An 8,585-nucleotide genomic window follows, 5' to 3' on the forward strand; every position below is an offset into this window, starting at 1 on the left:
TAATATCCAGCCATCAGAAAGGGTAAATACTTACTAGTATTACAATATATATTAACTAACTAGAATTTAAGTAAAATACTTGACACATTAAAAAAGGGGGTAACAAATAAATAAATAAATAAATAAATAAATAAATAAAAATAAAAAAGGGGGTAACTGATGACTGGTTACTAAAATTTTACAGAAAAAAATGAATTCAGACCTCCATCTGAATGCCAAATAAAGATTCAGTTTCTCTATAGGGAAAATATGGCCAAAAGGAATTTTTCCAAGTAGGATATTTGAAGATACTAGCTCAAAGTGGCATGTATATTTCTTAATATGGCAGCCACATACATGCTTCATTCTGTCAAAAAAGTTGGAAGAAGCTTTTTAAAAACTACTATTTTTCTGTGATATTTCCAGATAATCATATTTTACTAATTCAGCATTTCTCTCTCTTTCACTGAAGAGCCCTCTAAATGTATCATTTTCATTATCAATAAGTCATATGTTGAAATCACCACCTTCCTCTTGGTTGGGGTGCCAGGGCTGGAATATACACACACTCTGGATCTCTATTTCCATCTGCAGCATGTATCTTTTTGTTATTCTGGGAAACTGCACTTTTTTGTCATCAAGACAAAGCTTTCCTTGAATGAGTGTATGTATTACTTCCTTTCCATGTTGGCCATGTCTGACTGGGCTTGTCCCTCTCTTCTCTACCTACCATGGGGAGGATCTTCTTATTCAATCTTCTGAAATTTCTGCCAAATGCCTGCTTTCCCCAGGAACTCTTCATCCATGGATTCACAGTATTTTAGTCCGCAATGCTCCTGATCATGTCGCTTGCCTGTTTCCTAGCCATCCACAACCCTCTGAGATACAGCTTCTTTCTGACTATTGTCAGAGTTGCCAAAATAGGAATGATCTTCTTTTTCAGAGTTTCCTCCTGGTTCTTCCCTTCCCTTTCACTTTGAGAAGTTTGAAATGTTGTAATAAAAACCAATTATCCAGGCAGCCTGGGTGAAATGTTGTAATAAAAACCAATTATCCAGGCAGCCTGGGTGGCTCAGCGGTTTAGTGCCACTTTCAGCCCAGGGTGTGATCCTGGAGACCCAGGATTGAGTCCCATGTCAGGCTCCCTGCATGGAGCCTGCTTCTCCCTCTGTCTATATCTCAGCCTCTCTCTGTGTGTCTCTCATGAATCAATAAACAAAATTTTTAAAAAGCAAAAAATAAATCCAATTATCCTATTCCTACTGTCTCCATCAGGATGTCATGAAGTTGGCCTGCTCTGATAACCGAATTGATGTCATCTATGGTGTTTTGAAGCACTCTGCCTTGTGGTAGACTTTATGCTTATTGCTATGTCTTACATCCTGATCCTCAAGACTGTGCTGGGAATTGCATCCTGAAAGGATCAGCTCAAGGTCCTCAATACTTGTGTTTCACATTTCTGTGCAGTGATCATCTTCTACTTGCCCATCATCAACCTTGCCATTGTCCATCACTTTGTCTGACATGTCTCACCTCTCTTCAATATGCTCATGGCAAGTGTTCTTTTACTTGTGCCTCCAATGATGAATCCCATCGTGTACTGTGTGAAAACTAGGCAAATTAGAGTGAGAATTGTAGTAAAATTATGTCAGAAGTAGATACAACAGTGATTTGTAATAGGAAACACAGCAGTCAGTTTAGGGAAAGATTTCCAAGATAAGTTTCAGAAAACCTAATATTTGACACAAAGATGAATCAGTATCGCTTTTTGTAATTATGTAAGATTTATTTCATTAATAAGTGATACTGGGCATGAGTATAGATAGGACTGGTAAAAGAAAATACTTATCTTGGGGTCCCTCCCTTAAGGGATATAAGAAAATCCATTATCAGTTTAAAAATAGATGTCTTATGATGTCATCTATCATAAAATCCAAAAATGCTAATACACAATAATTTTCATGTATATCCTTTCATGTATATATAGAAGTTGATTCCTCATCTCTCAAATGCAATCCATCTGTATTAATTTCTTTCAAGTCTAGACTAAAATGATAACTTAGTCTGTCTTCCTCTCATTACTTTAATTTTATTCATCCTAGTATATATAAGTCACCAGTATCTCTTTAATGAAATTCTATAATAACCTCACAAGTTTCTAAACATCTACTCTTGCTACTTTCTAATTGATTCTTTATTTTAAAGACAAGAGTCATATCTTTAAAATGGAAATTAGGTAATGTAATGTTTTTAAATGTAAAGTTTCTTATTTCTTTGAGAATAGAATTAAAGCAATGAAGTAGATACAAAAAGGCCATACATTGACTGGATCTTCTCCACTTCTCCAATATCATCAAACAGTCATCAAACTCCAGCCCTTTCCATCTTCTGCATATTTGTAGAATTTACAGAGCTCTCTGCTTCTTGTGAGTTATCACATCTGGCCTTCAGTTTTAGAATGTTCTTGGCACCAATTTCTTATAATTCATTTCTATTACCTTTGTTGTTACATTTTGACTGCAGTTCACTGTAGAATACTTCCCTAAACCCTCAGTTCAAAACATGACCTTCTTTTTGAAATCTCTTTTCCAGCTTCTTTTATCTTTTATTCTGTTTATTATTATTATTGACCACAAATGTAATTCTATCTTTTCTTTATACTTTCTGAATAAAGTGTGCTTTCAAAGAAAGGCAAACCATATCCATTTTATTTGTCTCTGTGTACCTAATATGCACCATATTTTCTGATGTGGAGTAAACCTCCAATAAATAATTGCTGTTGAATGAATGTGTAAGTGAGGCCACATTTGGGAAAAGGAAATTACTTGTTGAAGAGTTCAGTAAGACTCCACCCAGATGTGATTAATTGGCTTCAGTTGCATATTATAAGGTAGGTATATCACAGATGCTCAAGAGTGTTAAAAAATAATATAGGGTTATGGAGGAATATTTTGTTTTGGTTGTGAAAAATGACAAAAAGTACAATTTACCTTCTTAACATGACCTCAAAACTCATATCACAGAACAGAGTTTTCATCTTTTCTCATGCCCACTCATTAACTCAAGTCTTATCCACAAATCACAATTCTTGTCTCCTATATTTTTATCCTTAGATAATTCAAGAAACAAAGTCCATAAATGTCAAATACTTAGTGAGTAATAATGAGCCCATCCTTGGAAGATACCTCAGAATTAATGAAAACTTTTCACAGACATAAACATTGTTTTTGAATCTCTAATATGTGCAACATGTTTTCATATATTTTCTTTGATTCTCATAATAAACTGGCTTTCAATAAAACATTCCTGTTTATTTTTTCAGTTGAAGATATTGAGGCTCTGAGAAATTGATTTCGTGAACTTCACATAAACAGGAAATTAAAAGCTTTAATTCAAACCTTATCATTTATACTTCAAGATAATACTAGCTTGGCTACATTTTAGCTTTCACGTATATTCAAAATTGCACCTGTTTCCAAAATGTATCCTAGAATAGGAAACCGCATCATCAGATCAAGAAGTTTTTCTATTTTTTGAGTATCTTAATCCATCCAAAAGTTTCACAGTGAACCTGTCAGAGCAGCCAGTATAGTATCTGCTTCAAAAATACAATAACAGGGCAGATATAGGATAGACAGTCCCATTCCAAGAAAGATAAATTGAAAAGTAAAGGATCACAGGTCCCAATCCAGAACTTTGTGGATCAAATTCCATTACACTTAAAATCTTGAGTATAATTCTCTTTTGCTTGATGTTCTCTCCCCCAGGTCTGCCAGGGTGAAATCCCTGCCTTTTTAGACCATCTGAGTTTTGGCCTTGCCCCATCAACTCTGAGTATTGGCAGTCTGTTCTACTGGAATCAAACTAGTGATCCTGTCCTTTGAAACCAAAGAGGAAATAGCCTTGTCCCCCAAAACTTTGGCTGTCTGGGCCCATGGTAGTCTTGGTAGCCCAGCTAACCTCTGAACCACCTTTGGGGGTCATTCCTCCCTTTTCTTAAAGGCTAATGAATCTTTGTAGCTTAAAAGCTGTATTGGCCAGTCCTGTGGCCTCTCAAAAATCTGACACCTTTCCTTTATTTCATCTCATTTATGTCTCCATCAGTATAAACTGCCAACATTTCTGCTGGTGTATAATTCTCAAAACTCTATTTGGCTTCCCATACAATTCACAAAGTCATCACAGATTTTTTTCAGATTGCTACCATAGGGGACAGAGACTTCAGTAGAGCTGAGCTCATTTGCATGTCTGTGTTGGGGCACCTGGATGGCTCAGTAAGATAAAGTCTGCCTTTGGTTCATGAAGGTCATGATCCCAGGGTCCTGGGATTGAGCCCTGTGTTGGGCTTCCACCTCAACAGGAAGTCTGCTTCTGCCTGTGCCCCATCCTCCACTTGTGTGCTCTCTCTCTCTCTTTCTCTCTCTCAAAAATAAATAAATAAATAAATAAATAAATAAATAAATAAATAAATAAATAAAATATTTTAAAAAAAAAAAGAAGGAAAGAAACCTCAGATTGAAAAACTACTAATATTTGCTATAGGACAGTAGGAAGCTAGTCCAAGAAACTTTCTCCATCAGATTTCCCCTACAAGCCCTGTACACTTTGAACAAATTCTTCTCTTCTTGAAGTCATCAAAACATCTATAGGCTTCTGGCCTTCCACAGAAGTGACCTCTCTTAACTCTTTGAAGGCTGAACTTTGTAAGTTAACTGTCAGGCCAGTTCTTCTCAGAGGGCTTTGTCAGCACTGTCTGTGCTTTAGTTCCTTAATAGTGGTTGATAATACCTGATTATATGAACAATGTTCTCAAGTATGCCATTTCAGGCCATACCCCGGTTGCATATTTAATTTTTCCAATTATTACTTGCTAAAAAGGAGAGCAAGCTTTTATTGCACCTATAGAAATAACTGCATTGCTGTGAAAAGCAAGGATACTCAACGTGAATTTTTGAACTTGGAGAACTCAGAAACAGACATTTCAAAAGGTTTTACTTCAGTTTACAAAAGCAGAGTCTGCTAGATCATTATGGAATGCAGATAGTTTAAGAAGAAAAATGGGCCTTTTATATATCCACAAGATAGAACATTTTTAAAAATCATAATATTTAAAACAAACACAATAAAATGTATCTCATCAGTGCAACCAGAGTTGTTTAATTCCTCTGCTAGATCCAGGATTAGTACTCTGCTGAAGCTATCCATCTCTCAACTATGAAGAGTCCTGGCTATCATGACTCAGTCCATTGCCAGGGACTGATAGTTATCTTAGAATCTGTTTGTGAAATGTGGACTACTACTACAGTCTTTTTCCATGGGCTCTGAGACCATTTTACCTTGTTGAAGACCCAAAACTCTGGCCTTTCGAAGATTCCAGAGGTTTCAGATAAGCATCAGAAAAACAAAACAAAATAAAAACTACCTGTATTTTTAAAATAGTTAGGATAGTTAAAATTATCCTAAAATGACTATAATTAATTTCTTTCTAATAATTTTCATATGTCAAATTTCCAAGGAGAGTTGGTAACAAGAACAATGCATGTGACAAGAAAATTTTATTTAATTCTCTGGTATGCAAAACAAGATAATGAAGTCATTATGAAAAATAAAGTTCTTTTTGTTTTCTGAAAAATAAAGTTCTTGATAACCATCTCTAAGACTAACGATAAAGCTTATTTTCAAGGAAGGTGAATGTTACATTTGTGCATAAAAAATAGTAAGTAGAAAGTTTCCTGAGGGAAGTCCCTTGACTCACATTAGTCATGAGAAGGAATGTATATAATGTAACAAGCAAATATCAAGACTGCACTGAGAACATCAACTAAAGAGATTCCATGAGTCTAGAATAAGACCTAGACATCTGGATTTTTATAGAACTCCATGGTGAAGTTTATCTGTATCCCCATTTAAAAACTCTTGACCTTGGGGATCCCTGGGTGGCGCAGCGGTTTGGTGCCTGCCTTTGGCCCAGGGCGCGATCCTGGAGACCCGGGATCGAATCCCACGTCGGGCTCCCAGTGCATGGAGCCTGCTTCTCCCTCTGCCTATGTCTCTGCCTCTCTCTCTCTCTCTGTGACTATCATAGATAAAAAAAAAAAAAAAAAAAAATTAAAAAAAAAAAGAATAAAAACTCTTGACCTTGAAGATGCTCAATGAAAATTAAAATTTCAAAATTCTCTCAACTTGTAGAAGAAAAATCCTGTAACTTTCAGGAAGTGAATCTAGTGGAGGAGGCAGACACAGAAAGGCATAGTTACACAATCTGAAACTGCTCTGTTATTCACATGGTGCTCTGGGATCATAGGTGAGGTGAGGATAATTATGCCAGAGAGAACAAAGGAGACTTCAGAGTGTTCTCTACAAATGGCTTATTCTTATGCTCTCCTGGTCTCTGGTCCCCTCTGAGGTTTCACCTACAGGGAATTTCCTTTTTTCTTCTGAGTACATCCTGTTAAGCTGGACTCTGCAGAGGTTTCTGGGCCACTGGGAAAACAAGGAGGGCTAGATTCTATAGGTCAGGATAAATCAGTGTGCCTATACATCAGCAAAACTCTAGTAACTATGTGCCATCTCTTGTTCCTCTTTATTCTGATGTATGGTACAACGAGACTCCTACCCACTTGCTGGTAAGTTTCCTGCTATTCACAGGCATCATTCCCTTTTTATCAATTTAGGAAAGCCATGACCTTATTATCTGAGTCAGTGTGGTTCCCCAGTGCTTAGCATGAATGCCAGTAGTCCAACTTTCTAAAAAGTTCAACAATGAGTGTAAACGCACAGGTGGAAATTCATAGTCCTGCCAACAATAGGAATCAAATTCAAATTCAAAGAAAAGAATATCGATCTGGATCTTGAGTGATGTGGTTTACTGTTGTCATAGTATAAGTTATTTCTGAGTGTGAGTATGTTAGAATCTACTGAGCATTAGAGAAAAAATGGTGGCCACTGACAGTCTTTCTCCATACCCTGTCCTAACCCTGCATGCTTCTGGTTAGATTTAAGCCCTTTCTTTACATTTCCCTCTTGATAAACAAGAAAGCAACCTTATGCTTCTAACAAAAATGGTACCTATTTCTCCCATTCCTCACCTACCTCCCTTCTTTTTTTTTTTTTTCTACCTCCCTTCTGTAACCATTGGTTTGTTCTGTATAGTTGAGTCTGTTTTCTGGTTTGCCTCTCTTTCTTTTTCCCTATGCTTCTTTGTTTTCTTAAATTCCACCTCTAAGTGAAATCATAAGATATTTCTCTTTCTCCAATTTATTTCATTCTTTCTTATGGCTGAGTAATATTCAATTATATATATAAACATATATAATTTATTATATATATATTTTGCATATATATTTTTCACATCTTCTTTATCCATTCATCAATTTGACATTAATGGTGAGTGCCTTCCAAGTTTCATGTAATAACTATTCAATCGACTTCTTATACGTTTTAAAATTTTTTCCTTATTGTTAATTGCACCCTGAAATTCCCCCGTATTGTCTGTTAAGCATCCTGTTATTCCCTGTTTTATTTCAAAGCTTTATTACCATTGGATTCAAATTATCATTAAACTGTTATCAGCAATCTAAAGAGACATATCAAACTAAGCAAGAACTTCAGCTCAAGGAAAGCAACTCAGGAGCTCAAGAAATGTGATCACAGAAGTAACAGCTCAGAAACATACCATGATTACATTGCAGTTTATCAGTTGTGAATCTACAAGAGAAATATACAAGAGATGGAATGATACAGACAAAAAGATGCCAGGAAAAAAAATGGAGAAAGGGATTGTGAGAGTCTATATTTAGAAAAGAGTTGTAACAGTAGAAAAGCTTAGCACTGATTATATACAAAAAGCATCTGTAATATTCTTACATGTATGAAGGAACAAGAAGGCAAGATAAAAGAACAAGTCAAGGTAATGTGACATTGCTGGATACCTCTTTGTGTAAGAATATTAGTTCTCTAATGGTTGTGTATTGTTGTGAATGCAAAACATTTAAATTTTATACTTATTTTAACAATTTGGAATATATATGGTTTGTTAAAATAATGTGAATAATTTTCTCCAACATAATTGCTTTTCTGTTGTCAGAAGAGAACAATAGCCAGATAGCTATTATGATAAAATATGCAATTCTTAATATACTCCTCATATTTTCCACTTGTAAACTAACATTGACTGCCTTGAGATTGATTATTCCTTCAAGAATACAAGCCTGAAAACAAGCCAATGTTTGGAGACCAGAATTTGTGCCAGTAGAGAGACCATCAATCATGTGCCAGTGATTATTATTTCCCTTATTTCTGTTCTACATTTCTTTAGCCTCTTTGTGACAAAGACAGATTGTCCAACAAATATCTAGTGAGAACCATATGTATCACAGGATCAAGTGATAATAAGATAAATATAAACAATGCTCTGTGCTCTGTGCTCAAAAAAAGCAGTGAAGTTGGAGGAACAAATGCCAAACAAATAAACCATAATTAGTAAGAAACATGCAAAGTTACTGAAGAGGTTCTAGACCAAACCATCTATCATCTTGCAGTGGAAGGCAGGGGAGAGTTCTAGATGATGCCTAACTGAGGAGATAAGCAAAGATAGACATTGAAAA

The 8,585-nt window shown here is 35.6% G+C and overlaps 1 pseudogene; it reads left to right on the forward strand.

The window, feature by feature from the left end:
• Positions 1-574: 574 nt before the first annotated feature.
• On the forward strand, positions 575-3,863 carry LOC102156707 (annotated as a pseudogene).
• The last annotated feature ends 4,722 nt before the right edge of the window (positions 3,864-8,585 follow it).

This window comes from Canis lupus, chromosome 21 (assembly GCF_011100685.1).
Source record: "Canis lupus familiaris isolate Mischka breed German Shepherd chromosome 21, alternate assembly UU_Cfam_GSD_1.0, whole genome shotgun sequence".
NCBI classification, from domain to species: domain Eukaryota; kingdom Metazoa; phylum Chordata; class Mammalia; order Carnivora; family Canidae; genus Canis; species Canis lupus.